The sequence below is a fragment of the Struthio camelus genome, chromosome 11 (genome assembly GCF_040807025.1).
Source record: "Struthio camelus isolate bStrCam1 chromosome 11, bStrCam1.hap1, whole genome shotgun sequence".
NCBI lineage: Eukaryota > Metazoa > Chordata > Aves > Struthioniformes > Struthionidae > Struthio > Struthio camelus.
In genome coordinates, this window is record NC_090952.1 from 11,004,811 (window position 1) to 11,024,764 (window position 19,954).

Below are 19,954 nucleotides of genomic sequence, written 5' to 3' on the forward strand. Positions count from 1 at the left end.
GTCTACTTCCATAGATATGAATAGTTTCCCTGAAAAAGTGTGTCACCTAGTCTTTCTTAACAGTTTTTTTTTTTTTTTTTAAAAAAAAGGTCCTGATTAAGCTTTCTATGATTACTCAGTAGTGGTTGCTAACATGGAACTATTAGCCTGCATCTCCACTACTGACAACGCCCTTGTTTCTACTGCCTATTACAGAAGAGTTTACCGCACATGAAGGATTACCGAATATCAATGCAAGAAAAAATTTTCATTGCAATTAAATAGGGCTGTGCAGCCATGTCTTTAATACAGATGTAAAATCAGAGCATTCTTCAAGACAGAGGAGCTAGAATCGACAGTGTCCGAAGATAGATGCTACTGATAAATCTAAATATGGGCGGCAAGAATAAGGGAGAAGGAAGAGACAAAAGAAAGGGGATGGATCAAAAGTTATTTCCGGAAGGTAACTGCTACCAAAGTAGAATAGGATTACTAATATTCAGTCATAATGAAATGGACAGTATTTACCTACCAGGTAATTTGGTCTTTACTAAGCAAAATTAGTAGCACAGCCTCTCCTGTAATATCTCCTGCTTTTATTTTAATTAGGCTCTCAACAAGGCAGTATTACCCTTTTGGTAATAATTCACAGTTATTAGAAACTTTAGCAATAATCTAATTTATGGATGTTATTTTGCACACCATAAAACAACACAGGCAGATAATGCATCAATAGGCATACTCATCTATACTGTCATCACACACAGTCCACAAGGAACAACCTTCAGGGGAGGAATAAACCAGTCTCTTCTGAACAACTTCACAGAATTTTAAGAAGAAATAGCTGCCTAATTCTAAATTTAAGTCATCAGATGCAGAGTCCAAGCACAGGGAGATGTAATTTACACAACAGTCAAAAACTGTAGCAAGATACTCGCATCACAACCCCTTTCAGGTTTCTGCATAAATGCCCACCTTCTACACCTACGGGGCATAGAAGTACACTGAGTACATCCTTCCACAGCAATACCATAATTGTTAATACTTGGACCATACAGTGCTGGATCACCCTGTCACGATAGTTTGACATCAGCTGGACCAAAACATACAACTGCATTTCTGCTAAGTTAATGAGAACAAATGATGCAAATCTGTATTGGACACAAAAGATATGATTCAACATTGAGTCTTTTGATGAAATCAACTCAAACTTTTTTTTCTTCAACAGGCAGAATGAGTTAACACCTTTCTGACATGTAACAGTGGCATTTTGATTTATGCACAGATTTAGCGCGCTGCCAGACCTTCTTCACAAAGGATGGTTAACAGAATATGACTGCTTTGTAAATCATAAAAACATTTACTAACTGAAGCAATATTAAGACTAGCATTACGGATAACCCAAGTCCTTATTTTATGAAACGCTTTTCAATTTAGTCCCTAGATGTGCTCTCCTTAAAAAGGACACCTACACTGGGGGTGGGGGAAGGGAGTGGGGGTGGTTCTTTTTTTCCCCTCTCCACACCCAAGGAAAAAAAAGGGGAGTGGGGGGCGGGGGGGGGGGGGGGGGGAAGGGAATGCATGAGAAGGTACAGAGCATATGCATAGCTCCAGATGACACTGCTATTCAAAAGTTTAAAAGTTAAAATACAGTAGTACTTTAAGAGGAAAACCTACCCTGAACTATTCAGCACAGCAAAGTATCTCCAAAAGCAAAGGTAAACAGGCTTTCTGTCCAGTAAAACCAATATAGAATACAACAAATCAAAATACTACAGTATATGTCCAATAGCAAAACAATATAATATTTCCAAAGACATTTTCAAATATCTTCTATTAAGGAAAGGAGCATTAAGGAAAACTTAATTTTTCATTTCTTTCAATGCTGGTATGTCATTACAGCCTGTCATTAAAATATTCTAATCAAATACCTTCTAGTCAAGACTTAAAATTCTTGACTATTCTATTTTCAGCTAACTTATAGGTTCCTTTCAACTTAAAGCCACTCTACTTTTGGTCTCATTCCACGTATACCATACAAAGAGATACTCCTTAGCATTGTTTCCCCTCAAGATTTGAGGATCTAGTACAACAATGGTGAAATATTTTTCAAATTACTTTTTTCTTCGCATGCCAAAAATCAACATTTTCGCTTATTCATTATCATAAAAAGATGTCAAGTGCCGTAACCAGTTTGCTATAAAATATCATCTGTGAGCACGACAGTTGCAAGAGTTAAGCTTTTCTCTTCAAGTAAATTCTGGTAGTAGCATATTTCTAGAGCATTGAACAACTCCAGAGAAAAGGCATAATTCCTTTTGTATCATTCAGCAATACTGAGTATATTTCCAATATACTACTTCTCACATAAAAAAATGAAAGATTTCCATTATGCCCAAAAGAGCAATATTTTTACAGCAATATGCAGCTTATACTGCTTGACTGTTCAATTGATTAATTGTTTTATATACTTATCATTTGGTTAAGTTGCACAATTTTCCTCCATTTTAGTGGAAGTATAACGTATTTCTAGATTAGTGGCTTCAGAGAACCACTTACATAGAAATAGCAGTACAGTAAAATTTTTAATAACCTGAGAACACAAATAACCTAGAATATTCTACCACTCTAGACTAATGTTCTACAATATAGTGATGCACATGGGTCCCACCGTACAAACTGTAACAAGTACCTTCCAACCCAAAATGTTATTTTAAGGACTTTTAAATGGCATTTACCTTTCAGATTGTATTGTGCAGGAACTACCCCATCCAGAGTACGTATTTAAAATCAAGCTCTCCAACAGTTAAAGGTTTTACACTCTTATTATTGAGAATTCAGTTATAATAAAAAATGTATTATACATGCATTACACAAAATCCCATTAAAAACAAACATCTCCACTAGTTCCACTTACTTCTTTCTGTATGTTACAATCTTTGCCTTGTATATGCCTTCATTTGACTTCAGAAAACAGGTTGTCCAATGGAAAAAAGCAGGCCAAGTAGTAGTCATTTCAAAAAGTGTTTCCAATATTCCTTCTAATTATCAGCTGAAAGCACATTTTACACCCATTTGAACAGACTGCATTAAATATACCTATCCTCTTTGCTGCTAAACCACAAACCAGACCAAAACTATAACCACAGCGGTCTGATAATACAATAAACTAGATAGATTGCTACTGGTAAAAGGGTCAGTCCCACTGTCCCTTCTCTGTGTTTGCTTTTGGCCATATATCATGGCCAAGGGCACTTGTCAGACCCTTTGCTGAGCCAGCTGAACAACAATCTATCAATTTTATTTTGAATAAATTAGCTTTCCAGTGGCTTAGTAAGTTGAAATGGCTAAAGAGGAGTCCTGAGACTGGTACATGGAAACAGCCCTTTCCAAAACCAGTGAGACACTACAACAGATGCGATCCACTATCCAATTATGTCAAAGGAAGAGTGAGTCGTCCATACCATTCTGCTAGGCTAAAACTGGTACAAAACCTGCCACAGGCTGCTCCAAATCTAGTTTACTGTCTCTTGCTACAGCACTGTGATGCCATTACTCAGTACAGCACCCAAATACCACTATCAAACGTTACTCAGTCAGCTATGAAACAAAAGCCTGGCTGCAATTTACTGCTTTTCCTACAATAACAGAAATTCTGAATGTGCTGCGTTCCTTGGTGCCTGAATAATGCCCAATAATAATTGGCTTGTGTTAACAAGCCAATAGTTGATCACCTTTGCCTAAACCCTATTTAAAATGGCAAAGAAAGCAGCAGAGATGTGACAGAAATAGAAACACAGTATGTCCCTGCTGAACAAAGAACCACTAGCTCATTTTACCAAGCACAGCTAAGAGCGGTTACATTTAGGTTCTATAATCCATTTCTATTACAATGTTTCTTCAGTATATCAGACATGACTAGAATCTGCCATCACTCTATATAAAACCAGAACTAGCTTTATTACAGATGGCACTCACCACTGAGTATTTAATACTGTACAAGTAAGTCATCAGAACTAGCTCAATTTCTAATGATTTTTCTTTATTGATCTGTGTATCTTCTAAAATCACGCCATTACCAGACAACAAACAAAATTCAAGTTTTAGGCCGTGTTCATACCAGAGTTGTTCTAATATTTTATCAGATGACAACCAAATAGAAATGCAAATGTATTCTTTGTTTTACCTAAGATCAGAAGTTTGGCGTTCTAAAAGTATTATTAGGTCTGCATATGGGTTACTTATGGATTTTTTTTTAAAACAATACTACTTTTTATAAACTGGTATCTAAATTTCAGTCCCTTCGTGAAGGGCTAAAGTTACAAAACCATTAAAGTTTCTAAAGCTACTGAATCTTACAACAGAGGAAACAACAACACTCATCAACTAAAACCTAGCCAACAGATTAATATGCAACAATCAATGCAAAATTAATAGTGTATTTGGCTAAAGAAGAAAAGTAACAAGGAGTACAGGATTTGACCCATTTCTATAGACAATTTTTCTTTCCTCCCCTGAAATATACAGTTTTTAGCATGTTATAAGTTTATGCTGGTAAGTGCTTATAGACTAACATAATTTTGTTCTCAAAACACTGAAAACAATTCTATCTATTCCCAGAGGCCATATATAACTATCAGACTAACTTCTTTGCAATCATTTAGGAGATTTCTCTTTCAACCCTCTAAGAGTCATACGCCTACTCACCACTTCATTTTCCTAATCATTCTATACATATCTCCAAGGCACAACACGATGCCACAAGGAAGTCTCCAAGCCAGTCGTGATGCAAGAAACAGGAAAGCTCTCCTAATACAGTACCTTACCTATGCTAACTGATATTTTCAGTGTTTCTTTCTATTAGCTCAAGTACGGCACCCTAATGTTATCAACATACATTTTACTGTATAGATATGTTCTTGCAGATTTTCATCTTTAAGGAAAAGTGGAATGATATCTTGAAGTTTAAGTCAGAACTGCTGAAGCCTCTCTTTAAAAGGACGTCCAAAATAAAAACTTGTCCAGTTTCAGCGAATCAAAAGCATAAACAATAAAATACCAATTTTCAAATTTTAAGTTTCCAAGTAGAATATACGATCCTAGAAAAAAAAAACGTCCATAGCTACTTTAGTTTTGTACCACTTTACTGTGATCAAAACACTCGCAGCTTCCTGAGTTTGGTATACTGGTTCATATAATAAATAATCTGTAACTAAAAATTGCCATTAACATGCCAGAACACAGACAGGAGAAACCTTAATAACTTTTTAGCATAGGTATGCTGTAAGGAGTTAAAATCATTTTCAACTTAAGACTATGTTTTAAGTTGCAAGAATGACAGTTAAGAAGCAAACTCGGAACGACCATTCTTCTCACAGTATTACTTGCTGTAAATATGCTATGGCTCCTCAGACTAGAAAGAAATAAACCTTAATACAGCAGAAACGAACATTGCTGGAGAAAAGATCAAAATATCACACATAAAATGAATGAAATGACATTCTTTCTAGCAGTCAGCATCCTATAACTCAGGGACCTCCTGAAGAGTAGAACCATATTCTATTCGTAACTTTTCTCCACCACAATAAACCCAAAGAGCAAAATGACAAAAACAGTACGCTACTAAAACGATAAAGATTACACTCTTAACTACACTAGTTACAGCATTTCATTCTTTTGACATGAAAAAAACACTGGTCGTAACTGGCTGTTATTCATTTATGCTGGCAGAAATTGGACGCAAATCTTAAATAAAGATTAGTTAGTATTTGCAGAAGACTCTGAACATACAAAATGCTATGCAAGTAGCAAGTATTAAGTCTTCCCACACACTCATTTTGGCATTCCTCCAAGCAGGGAAGTCCCACAGAAACATTTTAACAGCAGTAAAAAGAAACTGACATAGATCAAGCAATTGCAGTTGAATTCGCAACAGTAGTATTTCTAAGGAGCACCTACAAAATTGGGAGAAACAGTTCCCATCAGCTATGCTCTTTATCCACTGCCTTCTGCAAATTCAACATCTAAAAAAATAACTCCTATTCCAACAGGGGTAATATAAATGGACATTGAACAACCCGAATCTCTTTAATCCACCCTACAATCTAAAACGATCTAAGGAACTTCTTTGATATTACGCGTTCCACAAAACTCCAAACCTCCTTCTATATGTGTGGCTTTCCTGTTGCCTAGTACTGCTGACTAGGCTACAAGTTCACAAAGCAAAACACAGAGCATGAAGTGTAGCTGTCAGTTTGATTATTTCACAAACTTCTTTCCACAAATCACAGCTTCTGCCTGGAGCAGATGAGTTTCTCCAGATCTACGTCCTAAAAAGGTTAGTAATGAAGCTATGGATCACTATGCAATAACTTCTCATCACTTAAGACAAATTTTTCCCAAACACCTAAAAAACCAAAAACAAAACAAAAAAAACACAACAAAACCACACTGCATCTTCTAGCTGGTTGAAAACCAGCTGATTCCACATAGTGAAAGAAAATCTCTGCAGGTCAACAGCTGAAGAAAACAAATTGCTCTGAACCGAGTCTAAAGTGGGGCAGGAAAGAGGCAGGGAACGTATTCAGGCATTATTTTGCCTATTTCTCAGCATCTCTGAAGGACAACTTTATCATTTTATGAGAAACAAACAAACAAACACAAGAAGGATATATTTAGTATATTATGAAGTGCTCCTTGAGATTGACACCTGCAACCACAGCACGTTCTCCCAGAAGATTCATTAGTTGGGAGGGATGGGACCCAAGATCATTGTACAGGATGGTCCATTCTGTAAAAAGGCCAAAGACAACCCTCAAGCATAGAACTGGCACTGTACCTTCCTTAAACCACAGAGAACTTGAGAGTGCAAAGTCTCATAATAAGATCTAACCACAATAGGCTGGTAAGCATCCAACTGAAAAAGGAGGTCTAGCAGGATTTTGACCAATAACATCTGATGTACATATAACCATGCTAAGACCAGAAGAAAGCCTTGATTGGGGGGTGGGAAGGGCTTGCTTTCTAAAATCTCCAATGATCCAACACCTGCAGAACTTTTGACAAGCACATGGCATGAAACTAAAAAAAAAACCAACATAATCTTCCTGCCTGCATAAATTAATATAAATCAGAGTCCTAAATTTCCTTGCAGAGCTCTAACTGGTCTATTACAGACGATGTAATATTTTGGACAAAAACCTAAAACATCGATCACAACAAAGACTATAAAGTTACTTTTGGAACTGGCAGACAGTCCAAACAGTTTTTAAAGGTAAGATCAGGTACAAGGGTAGTAGATGTCAGAAGTTACATTCCCTGCTGTTCAACCAGACAACTGATGCAACACTTCAAACTACTGAAAGGGGTCACCTCGCTCAACTCTATGCTCCTACCAGTCGAAACGTCCTGTACCCTCCCCTGCGAGCAGCAGCACCCATTTGACTCCACAGGGATTTAAACAAACCAAAAACTACTCCCTTTTTCTTCAGCTTAGCTCCTTAAGCCAGTTCACCAATAGGGTTCAAGCGAGCATAAGCACAGACACAGGGCACATAAAAAAAAGCACCTGGTGAGGATGCAGAAGCATGCAACAGGATGCAGAAGCAGGACCACCCTTTCAGTGACAGCTAGCCATTACATTAGCTTAGTCATATCAAAGGCCTATCTTCAGTGCCTTGAAGGGAAGAACTAGAAGGAAGAGTATGGAAAGAGGGAGGAAACAACTGCATGTGGAGGTATGATCTAAAATGACTTCCAGTTATGTAACCATCCAATTCTGCTCTTTCGTGTCAGTTCAAATAATTACTCTCTCCATCAACTATCCTTATAGTTAAAAAAAAAAAAAAAAAAAAAAAAAAAAAACCACACACACACACAACACAAACACACCATATACACACACCACAAACCCCCACTCCATTTTCACTGGACTACCAGCCTGATTTCTACCCTTCTTTTCTCCTCTGGATCTCCCCAAAAGGCTTTAATATTTAATTTTTTTAAATCCCAACTTCCTCAAACATTTTATCTAAACATTTACACCTTCCACATCTGATAGCACAGTGATTCCAAGATTAAGTTTATATAAAAGCAGTAATTCATATTTGATGCGGCTATTAACAACTAAATGCTGACATAATCCATAGGAGCAACAAAAACGTCGAAGTGATACAACTAGACACAGAACATACTTATCAAAATATATTGATGCTCATTACAACCACTCTCACACTTTTTTTTTTTTTTAATCTTTCCCATCTTCCTTGGTATTATTTCCTTCATTCTGGTAATTCTATTTCATTTTCTAGGATGCTTAATTCCTTACATGCTGTCAAGTAGTGCTTACTGTAAAAAACCTGAAAAACCTCAGTAAGTTTCTTAAATCCCCTACCTACTAAAAACATGGACTCAATCCTGCATTCGAATGAACTGTTAGGATTTTCCATGCTCCTCTCCACTGGAGACAGGATTATGCAAGAATGCATAAATCCTCTCTCTGAACAAAACTTCCCTAACAAGTTTTGTATTCAAGGTGTGTTTAACATAGTTTATACCCGCTTGACACAAAGAGGAGAGAAACTAAGAATTCAAATTTACAGAGTTTACGAGTTCCTGCATTTGAAGGTAAGTATGAAAAATCTTAATGCCTCACCTACTGCACTTAAAGAGGATGACTTCTGGTATTTTCTTCTATCCATAGTATGACTGAGCTAGAATTTTTTTTTTTTTTAAAGTGTTTGTCACCTGTATATCATACAACCTGTGTCTTACTTCGCAGACAGCACTGCTCTAAGGCACAAACACACTTACTTCCAAGTACAGAACTTTATTAACTTTCATAATACTACCACATCACTGAATAGAAATTTAGCAGTATAACCAGACAATGCAATGAAGCAAAAGAAAATAAAGTGTCCAGAGGCCAATTTTTCTGATTCTTTTTCAACTGTCAAGTCACATGTCTTCTACCTTACAAAAGCTGTTCTATGTAGAAGTGCAGTAATATGGTATACACACAATGTTACATCAGTGATGCATTTTAATTGATAAACATTTTTTTTAATTAAGCAAATACCGTTATAAGTGCATCGATCTTGAAAACAGGGCTTACCAAAATAAGTCAAATGGAAGTCCACTTAAAATAAGAACAGATCAAACACTGAACGTCGGAGATAAACGACGTAAACTAGCAGCAAAACAAAACGTCAAAAGAAAACCTACACCCAACAGCAAACATTCTTCCTGCATTATTGAATCATTTCCTTTAAACACTTTGCTCTAATAGTCATTTTCATCATGCTTGGCAGATCAATATGCAAAAGCCAGTTTCACCTTTTTCGGTCAATCCTTTATTAGGTAAGTAAGGACAGACCTGTACTACAGATGGAACACAGACACTCGTGCAGCTTTCCTGTCTGGTTACCATAGTTTCAAATGAGCTGTAGATTTCTAGAAATAATACTTATGAGAAGCAATAAAAATACCACTGTTTGAATACGAAAACTGTATGCAAGAGAAGAACATTAAAGAACCTTTTTGAGAGGTTTATCAATGATGTCTAAGTGAACAGGTGACTTGCTTAGAAAAGAAAGTTCTATTTGCAACTTCTTACCATAGACACAGTAGTGAGGTGGGAGGTTTAATAATAATTAGGACCAGAGGGAAGAAGAAAGTACACACAAAAAAGCTTTTGAGTTGTTTCTGCAGCCTTACACCTCTCTCTTTCTCCCAAAAATTCCCAATAAAAACCACAACTGGCTTCACCCAGATCATCAGCTTCCTAAGCCTCCACTATCAAGGAGTACTTTCCAAAGATACTTTTGGGGAGCGTATCTTTTTAATAATTTAAGATATAATAATTTAATGATTTAAGACAATTTAAGAACTGAAATAAAAAAACAGCGAGATTATGGGAACTCCATCCTTGGAGATATTCAAAACTTGACGGGATAAATTCCTGAGCACCTGGTCTAACCGGATGGGCTTTAGGCAGGAGGTTGGACTAGACCTCCAGAGGATTCTTCCATCCTGCATGATTCTGTGACCTAACACACAAATAGTTTTTTCACTGTGGTATCACTTCTAGGAAGCAACTGCCAGTTTACAACAGAGGTGTAAGGACCCAAAGCTTTATTTCATGTTAGAAGAATTAAAAGCAAGTAGTTTGGATTCAGGTTTCAAAGATGCACATAAAGCAATGATCAAAATAGAAGAGTATATGGCAGTATGCCAAGCAGGAACTTCTCTGTAAGAATATAGTCCTCACATGAAAATAGTTCAAAATAATAACATCTGAAAACTACTTATGCTATAAATCTTAAATTATGAAGACTGCATTCTTCCTTTTCAACTTGATTTAAATTGTATTTATTCTTTCCTCTGAATCAACATACAGAATGGAAGCAGTTAGTCTCCATCAATTTCACTTCCCATTTGTCTTCCACAAGTACAGCGCTGCCATATTTGGACTGCAGTCACTGGTCATTCCTGTTACAAAAGTACCCCACCATACAAAAGTGTTTTTACCAAGTTTCCCCAGTTTTCTCCCATGGAGAAATATCATGATTAATCAGTTCTCTGCTTCTTAGAAGATGAGAAATAAAATGAAAAACATTGCCTGTAGTCAGGATGTGCCTCCTTATTACTCGGAGGAATTAAATTAGATGACCACTTTATCCACAACTATCCAGACTTATTCCTGAACTCATATCACATATCACCTTAAAATTGATAACTAGACACCTAAACCCATGCTACATGAATTACAAAACCGCTGCTGGCGTTTACTACCTACATTTTTGGGGTTTTTAGTAACCTATCTATTCAAATGCCCACAGTCAGATAATAAAAACATCATATTAAAAAAACTGATTTTCAATATTCCCTCTCAAATCACCCCCTCCCACTCTGTAAAAACTTTCCTCATACTGAACATTCCCCGATGTAAGATTATACGCACACAAATATAATCGGAATATTTTATTACTTGCATATTATCTGCTTGCTAAAACTTGATATGGTCCAAAATTTCACACTGTCCCTTTCTTAAAGGATTAAGCAGGAGAAGTTCTACCTAAAGATATAACAGGTAATTGCATGAAAGAAAGAGACTGTTTAAGATAAGGCTTTTCTATTCTTATTTGGAAACAAAGTAAAATTCAATCTTTCTCCTCAGATGAGATGCTGTGAAGAAGGTATTCCATAAAATTTAGGCTGAAATCCTATTTTGGGTAAAAAAGCACACAAGTCAACCATAACCAAGAACTGCAACCTTACCTTCAAATCAAAAACATCAATGCCTTTCCAGGCAGATCACATGTTTTCAGCAATAGAAAAACTTTTGCAATGTGAATCACCCTGTCTCCCAAAGAGGCGTCAAATCGCCAGCGTGCATACGCTAAATGGTGCCTGTCACACAACGGGGATGGGGTACTACAGGGGAAGGAAGAAACTCAGGAGGAGGCTGAAGGTAAGGTTAGCTGTCCTGCAGACCACATGAAACTCATTCCTTGGGTAAAACTTGATCAGCATTTCACCAAACCTTGGCAGCAACTTGGGATTGTATTCCAAAGTCATTCTCAACTGAACAGGATATCTATTTCTAAGGTTTGTTGTTTCTTTTTAAGCGGTCAGTAGTTTTGAAAGTATTCTGTGTGTTCCGAAGTTTCAGTACATTTGATTTCTTTTCATGATTCGCTAATAAAGAAAATTCTGAAATTTGCACTCAAACTGTAATTCCTTAATCTAGACAATGGCAGACATACATAACACCTGTCAAAATATATCAGTATATATACATGAAGCCTTTTTCAAAACATATTCAAAAACTATAGGCAAGCATGTAAATTCCCCTTCTTTAAAACAAAAGCATAGAAAAATAAAATGCATAAAAGGTTGTGTAAAGTCAGGACTAATAAACCAATAAATTCCAATCTGTAAGAAAATACAATGTCAGTCCACCAAACATTGCACGCTCTCCTCTCTAGATATTTGCTGTAGGGCAAGCGTTGCGGTTATCATCTCAACCTTAAATCACAACCTGCTCTTCAATATACACCAATCTTCTCATGTTTACTGACTCTTGTGACCACATTGTTTTACAAAAATTAGCCCTCCAGAGGGAGGAAAAAAGTTGCAGCTAGCTACACAGTCAAAAAAATGTATAGTAGAGACAACAGTAAAGTATGTTTCTGGATAAACCAGTTATGTGACAGCTTACTTCTCATTTTCTTCAGAAGTCACAGTAAGACAAAAGGTAAATGCATACAATTGCAGTTCTACATGTGCTTGTTCTTCTTTATCCCACTCTGAGTCAGAATTTAAAAACAAACTGTTTTCCTTCCCGGGTCTCTGTAGCCAACGAAGGCTAGAAAAGAGCCAGCTGTTGCATGAAAGCCAAGGGGCTTTTGGAGTAATCTCTAGGATCAAGTTTTTCCATACCCCCTACTCCAAAGTTAGGTGCCAGATCCCTACTCAGACTGGACTAGCTAAGGAAAAAAGTTACTGAGACAAAAAAGAGAAACTCTTCTCCATTTTCCCTTCTTCTCTACCCAAGACCTCACAGATCAATACATTTTCTTAAGGCTGCAATACACGATGACAGAAAGATATCAAAGAGCAACAGAGTATAGCGTTGGGAAGCCCTGTAATGGCATAACCTGTCAAATTTAGGACTCTTTGGTCTAGTCTTAGTGATTCTGATCATCAAACTCTCCTTTTCCTTTCCCAGAAATTTTATAGTCAGAAAGAAGAAAGGCAGCGAAAGGATAAAGAAAAGAGGCATCAACCCAAAAACTTTTTTGTAAACAGTAAAACGTTTTCCACAAGATAGAACCCAATCCGGCAATGGCCCCTTAAGCTTCCCAACTTGGACAAGTCAGCATGAGCTCTAAATTTGACTGTGGTGATTTAAATAAGGTAGGCCTTCTTCAGAAGCTTTCCTGCCTTCATAATTATTCTCCAAAGGGGAAAAAAAAATTGCCATATTCTCATGAACTGCAACATGAGGTATTTCAATTTAAAGAAAATAAATCAGAATTAAAATAACATAAAAACACATTTTGCATTCTCAACTCTCAAATGAAATATTTTTATTAAATCCCTAAGAGACAAATATGTGACTTTGCTGAAAGTCGCATTGTATTTCAAAGTCCACCGTTAAACCACAAAGAAGCTAGACATGTTGAAAATTTAGATTTTGTTTCTAATCTAAAAAGCCAACCCAAGTTACTGGACCAATCTTCAAATATCAAGATTGCTCACAGAATGGTAGAAGGCTAACCATTTTATTCCAGAAATTACCTTTTTAGTAGAAAAGGCTAGAACAAGAGCTTCAGTTATACTGATGTACTATCACAAAGGTTACCATAAGGCTCCTCCTGCAAAAAGTTACTTTACTAAAACAAAAATTCAAGTCTTCCTACCTTCACAGACCACCCTCCCAACATGGCTTTTCCATGAAAACCCTTTCAAAGCCTCAGCAGCGCCCTCTGGGGTGCAGGGGTGGCTGATGCAACAGCAGCTACCTAAGGCCATATTAAACCCCTATCACCAGCTAAGACGCTCTAGAACTTGCTCCAGAAGGAGCCCAATATTTAACAGATTAAAGGAGGTAACAGGGCACAAACTCCTTCCTGGCAGGTATAAATGTTAAGTCTTAACCAGGACTTCTAATCTGCCTGTAGCTCTATTTAGTTCCACCTATGTCCATAGCCAGTAGGGCAGAAGTGGATGTCTGGTCCGGTCCGCTCCCCTTCCTTCCCCCAGCCTGCACCCACAAGGTCGCTGGGGACAGTGACAGAGCAGCTATGGGACCAAGTAGAGGTTCCTTGTTATATCTGTGCTTTTATTTCAAAAGTAGAGGTGGCCCTAAATGCAAGGTGGCCTTCGAATATAAATCAATGCAATAAGTCTACGTAGTGTCACCATTTAAATTTTTGTGGCACACATGGAAAAGAGCTCTGCCTATTCTTCCACAGATTTTCTGTGTATAAGCTTCCTATTTTCCAACCTAAGAACGCCACAGTCCTCTCACTCACCCCAGTCTTCCCAAGGACTGGATTATCACTTCATTCTCTCCACTTCTTTGTCAGTGATTCTCATATAAGACAGTTCAAGGCCATGCAGAAGTTTTTCCAGAATATAACTGTTCCAAATGATCCTGAGAATATTAACCTGAATACATTGATGACTGCTACCAACCACTTCCTTCCACTACAATTAATGAAGCAGATGAAGCTCTTAAACCCCAGCATCTAGCTGACAGAGACACCATCTACATTTACCTTTTTCTATTATGTTCTCTTGATTACTCACTCAAAAACTCCTCACAGTAACATTCCGGAAATTCACATCCACAATATTCTCTGAGGTTTTTAACGGTCACATTGTACATCTTACTTGACAAAATATGGCATTCCAGTAACACAACCAAGAAACCTACAGCAACCATCAAAAATACTTGGTTACTTTTTGGGATTCATTTGACAAAAATAAGCAACCCAAGTGTTCAGGGTTACTGTAAATCCTACAACCTGTTTATGCCGCCACTCAGTTCCATAAAACCTAATCTCTTAGAACATTTGCTTGCAGTTAAGACAACTGATACAGGAACACTACAAATGAAGATGACACAAGTCATCTCCCAGATCATGCTAAATTTGAACCTTGAATGACAAAGAGCAGTCTAATAAAAAGGTTCACAATATTCTGCTGCACTAAACATTACTTCATGATTTGAATAAGTCTAATGCAATTGCTAATCCACCAACAAGAGCGCTCACTTTTAAGTGGTTTATAGCCTGCAGCTATTTTCTATAGGAGACTGTACTGCATGTAATATTCAGGAGAAGCTGTCTGTACTTCTTTTCTAAAATGATTCAGTTGCTGTTTATAAGTTTTATTGAAACAAAGCAAAACTAAACCCTTTTCAAGTGGAAATTAATTCACTCCATACATTTCTGTCCTTAAAAACTTTAACATGTAAAGCAGCAATGTGATATATCCATGGAATTTGAGTTAGACTAACAGGCAGCTAACTGAATACCGCTATTCTGACAACGGAACGCTCCTCCACCAAGCAGCATTTTTTTTTTGGTAACTGAAATTATTGCAATATGCTATGAAGCTACCCCAACTTTTTGTCATTACACAGCTCCCAAATATTTTTGGTATATTAAAGCATCATAGCATTAATTTGAACAAGCTTATTCAAACCAAATGATAATTTAATTAATTTCTATATTTTCAGTTCCAAAACATCAAGAAAACTTAATGTCTAAAAGGAATAATCTGTGCATAAGCAGCTGTTGACGTGGTTAGGAGCTTGTAGGGACAGGGAAGATCTTCTAGTCTTCTTAAATGCACAGTTAACAAACCCATAGCACTGCTTATTAATTTTACTCAACATTATCTTCCTGTATCTATAAATGGATGAAAAAGCTTCAAGTACTTAACTCTGGCCCAAGTATGCAATACGGGAGTTATCTGAGCACCACAAAATTTCTCTGGAAAACTACAGAACACCTCCCCCACCCAACCCCATCCGCATGGCTGTTTTTTGGTTGTATGAATTTAAGTTGACGAAACATCCAGTGTTAAGTTCATCACAGCTAACTTAATACAAATAACAGCAATAAAAATTAACAGACTTCTCTCACAGGTTGCTTAAAACCCACCTGCAGGTGATACAGCAAAGCATCATTGGTTTTGCTACAAAGCACCCTCTAGAGCCCCACTGGTCACAGAGCAGGATCTATGTTAGGAGAGGGGAAGTAATTTGTATTTTTCTCCTCTGAAGACTAAGAAAGTATCAAAATGATACATTTAATTTATCAGAAAGTTATGGAGAGTCCATCCCATCCAACACAAGTGCTGAAAGCAACAAAGCAAATTAAGGCTTACACCTACAACACAGTGACTGTTTTCCTTTTTTTTTTTCCATTTTTGAATTAAACTATTTCCATAGCTATAAGCGAAAGAATCAATGTTACCGAGTAAACAGACCCATAAAAGATCCCGCAGATATTGTGATGCAGTTGACTGATCACCACAAAGATTTATCGGCAAAATTAGAGTTGAGGCTAACAAGTAAACACCAAAAAGCTAAAGTTTAATGCCTGTAAATTGCATGATCACTCTTGATATTTATCTGAACATAACTAACCAGCCTGCACATAGATATTTTGGAAGTCCTGGACAAGTCAATACCAGAAAAAAACACTGGGGTAGTCAAAAGAAAACCAGAATTTGAAAAAAAAAAAAAAAAAAAAAAAAGAGGGAGAGGAATATATGGAAAGGGAGAAAAGTCGTTTCAAATGGCCAAGCATTATCAACGAGAAAGAAGTCATCAGTTGCCAAGAGTTAACAGTGAGATCTACTATACTTGGAGAACGTTCTACTACAGGAAATGGTAGGCACTCTAGTTGGATTATTTATAGCAAGACTGAACAAAACTCCCAGATAGCATAAAAACGATTCTACGACAGCTTCAAGGGAACAGATCCAAAAGGCGTTTTCCTCACCTTCTAATTCAACGAAACCCAATGAAATTCTGAAGCTATGGAAGTAATTTACACCAAGTGACCTTTACGCTGAAGTCGGGTTTCTGAAACAGCTGCACTTGAAATGTGTTTAAAGTAGTACCAGCTGTGATAGCCCCGTTTTCTGAATGTAAATACAAACTACGCCGAAAGCGCGGCTGTCCGTAAGCCGGCGGACGTGCCGGGCGCAGCCCCTTCCCCCGCTGCCAGCCCGCCCGCGCTCCCGCCCCGGGCGCAGGAGGAAGCCACCGCCTCCCGCCCGCGCGCTGGCCAATGGCAGGCGGCGAGAGGGAGGCGGGCGAGCGCGGCGGAGGCACGGAGCGGCCGCGGCTCCCCAGCAGGCCCGGCGGGGCCGCGTGTGACGCACTTCGGTAACCCGACCCCCCCCCCCCGGCGGGCAGGACCGCGGCGCTGACATGGCCCCTCCTCACCCCGCCGACGGAGACGGCGGCCGCCGAAAGGGCGCAACTTCGGCCGCGCCGGGCTGCCTCCGAGGCTCCTCGTTACAGCCTTGGAGGGGAGGGGAGGGGAGGGGAGCGGCCGGTCGGAACGCACGCTCCTCCGAGGGGACGGGGAGGAAAAATGAAGGGGTCAAATAAGCAGATAAAAGCGCCTAACGAGACCGGACACAATAGGGTGTGGCTCCAGCAAGCACAAGGGAAGAGAGCACTTAGAGCGAAGGGGGGGGGGGCAATCACTTCTAACCGGCCTGCCAAGAATTATTAAAAAATAAATAAAAAATCTAGTAACTGCAGCTCAGGACACGGCAGTTGTTGAAAGTTTGTATTAACTCCGAACACAGCATCTCGCGGAAAGACAACAAAGTAATCGCTAAACCACGACATTAAATTAATAAATAAAAAGCACCGAGAGTTAAGAACCTTCTTTCTATGTTCTCGGGGGGCGGGGGGGGGAGAAAAAAATAAGTCGGTCGGTCCCAGGTTTTTACGGGACGGACGGATTACACAACGCTACTGGCTATAAAGGAAGGCATGGAGAAACAGACCACAGAGATAGCGAAGACATCGATGCACACACTCAAGCCCGATACACCCAGACACCAGAAACGAGGGATGCGTTCACGCAGAGAGAGGAGAATATATGAGAAACAGGGCCTCCAAGTTCAGCTCAGCTATCTGCTCCGCTCTCCTCTAATCCGCCACTCGCTCATCTCCCCTGTCCCTAACGAGCTCCTAACCACGTCAACAACTGTATTTTTTTTTAGGCGTGTAGAGAAAATAAGTGCCCAGGAAAGAAAAACACCAGGAAAGCTCTCGCTTCCTACCTGGGCAGGGTTCAGCTCAGTTCAGTGCGTGCCGGGAAGGAGGGGGGCAGAGAAGCACTATCTAAAACAAAAGTGGCGCCAAAACCCCCCAGTAAGAAGCATTCTTCCTCCTCCTCCCCTCCCCCCGCAGAGCCGGCGAGAGCCCAGCAGGGCTCCAGCAACACGCGGCTCCCGACATCAGGCGTCCCCCACACAAGTGGGCAATTGCCCTTTCTTTACAAAAAAATAAATAAAGCCGAACGGAAACTGCCACAACTCTTCCTCTTGGCGGGCAGCTGCCGAAGAGCTCGCTGAAAGTCACTCGGCGGGGAAAAAATAGCCCCACAAAGGCTCTCCACGGAGCCGGGGGGGGGGGGGGAGGCTGGCCAACTCTTTCGGAAGAGGCAGCGAAGAGAGGCGGGGGGAGAAGCGCGCAGGTCAGTCCCCTTGTCCTCACTTAAGTCGGGGAAACTCGCTTTCTCCGGCCCTCTACTCAAGTCACCCGAGAAGAGGCTGCCAGAGTTACCCCAGCTCGGCGGAGACGGGGAAGAGAGGAGGAGGGAAATCCTGAGCCCTCAACACTTCCCTTTGCGGGGAAGTAGCTGGGAGCGCGGGGCTGGCAGGAAGAGCTCAGCTGCTGGGCGGCGGGAAGGCGGGGGGCAGGGAGTGCCAGCGAGCGAGCGCTGTCAGGTGCGGGAGTCCCCTCTCCCCGGCCTCCCTCCGACACTCAACCCCAGGGCAGCGCCAGCCGCCCCACCATTTTCTTGTGCGCGCCGCGCGGCCCAGCGCTCCCCTCCCCCGAGCGCGGCTCGCTCCGTCCGCAACGGCCCGGGCCCCCCTTCCCCCCCCACCCCCCGAGTGGCCCGGCCCGGCTCGCCGACACACACACACACACAATGCCCGAGTCCTCCATCTTGCCAGCAGCCCCTGCTCGGCTCAGGAGAAGGGGGGAGGAGGAGGAGGAGAAGGTGGTTCTCCATTTTAGCTCGCTGAGCGCTGGGCCCAGTTCGCCCGCGGCCCACTCCGGGGCGGAGGAATGGGGCCCCGGGCGGGCAGTGGGGGCCGCTTTCGGCGCCCTCGCGCTCTCTCCCTCGCGCTCTCGCTCTCTCCCCCCCTCCCCGCCGAGGCGCGCTGGGAAAGGGGGGTGGGGAAGCGGGGGGCTGGAGTGTTTTCGCGGCTCGGCCCCGCCGTCCTCCATCTTGGCTGCGCTGAGTCCCTGTGGCCAGCCGGCCTAGCGCCCCGCGCCGTCCCCGCAGGCCCGGGAGCCGCAGGCCCGGTCCCGGCCCCTCTCCCGAGCCACGTTCTCCGATCCCGTGTCCCCCCGCCAAACTTCCAGAAGCTTCGCCGCCATTTTCTAACTTACCTTGCCCAGTGTCGGCGTAGGCAGCGAGGAGGCCCAGGCTCGTTGCTCCGTTCCTATATCCCCGGCCCGGCCGCCGGTTGCCCGCCCGGCCCGGCCCGGCCCGGAGACTTGGCCACGGAGGGGGGGTTTGGGAACGGCGCTGGGAGCGGGCAGGTTATTTAATTTGGCGGCGGCGCTGGGGATTGTTTGGGGTGTTCGCTGCTCGGCGGCTCGCGAGCGAATGGAGGGCGCAGGCGCCACCTGGCGGCCACCGGGCGAGGCCGGCTCTCCTGGGCGTGGGGCGACATCTGCCGGCCGGCCGCGGGCGCCCGCGCCGAGCGGGGTAAACAAGGTGCGGCGCATGCGCCGCCGCGCGGAGGGCGGGGCCGCCCCAGGCGCCGCCGCCGCGGGGAGGCCGGGCGGCCTCTGGGCGGGGAGGACGTGAGGGTCGTGCGGGGTGTCGGCCGCCCGGCAGGCAGGCCCAGCTGGCGGCTTCATTCACGGGCAGCATCGAGTAGCCGAGGCGGGAGGGCGGGTGAACTTAGGAGCGCCGGCGTCTTTCCCAAGGCAGCCGCGGCGGCGGCGGTGTCCTGCCTCGGCTTGTTCCGCCCCGCGGCGGGCCGGGCCGCGCTCGGCCGGGGCCGGGGCCTGCGCGGCGGCAGCAGCGGCCGCTGGCGCGCGGAAGGAGGAGGGTCTGCCTGGAGCGTTTCCCGCCCTGGCCCCTCGCCCGGGGCTCCCGCTCCTGCCCTGCGGCGTTTGCTCCTGCGCCCCGAGTGAGGTCCCGCCCGTCTGCCTGCGCCAAGACTTGTACGAGCTGGAAAGATCACC

General features: G+C 41.9%; 1 protein-coding gene across 6 annotated transcripts in view; it reads right to left on the reverse strand.

Moving 5' to 3' along the window:
- STAG2 (STAG2 cohesin complex component) overlaps positions 1-19,489 on the reverse strand; it is an 83,127-nt gene extending 63,638 nt beyond the window's left edge. For 3 of the 6 annotated variants that reach the window (XM_068956744.1, XM_068956738.1, XM_068956743.1), the window contains exon 1: positions 19,148-19,489. The gene's annotated coding sequence lies outside the window, so the exon portion shown is untranslated. Of the gene's footprint in view, positions 1-16,502; positions 16,726-17,805; positions 17,938-18,675; positions 18,897-19,147 lie in introns of those variants that run through there. The other 3 variants (XM_068956740.1, XM_068956739.1, XM_068956741.1) reach the window with 3 other exon arrangements.
- Between the last annotated feature and the right edge of the window lie 465 nt (positions 19,490-19,954).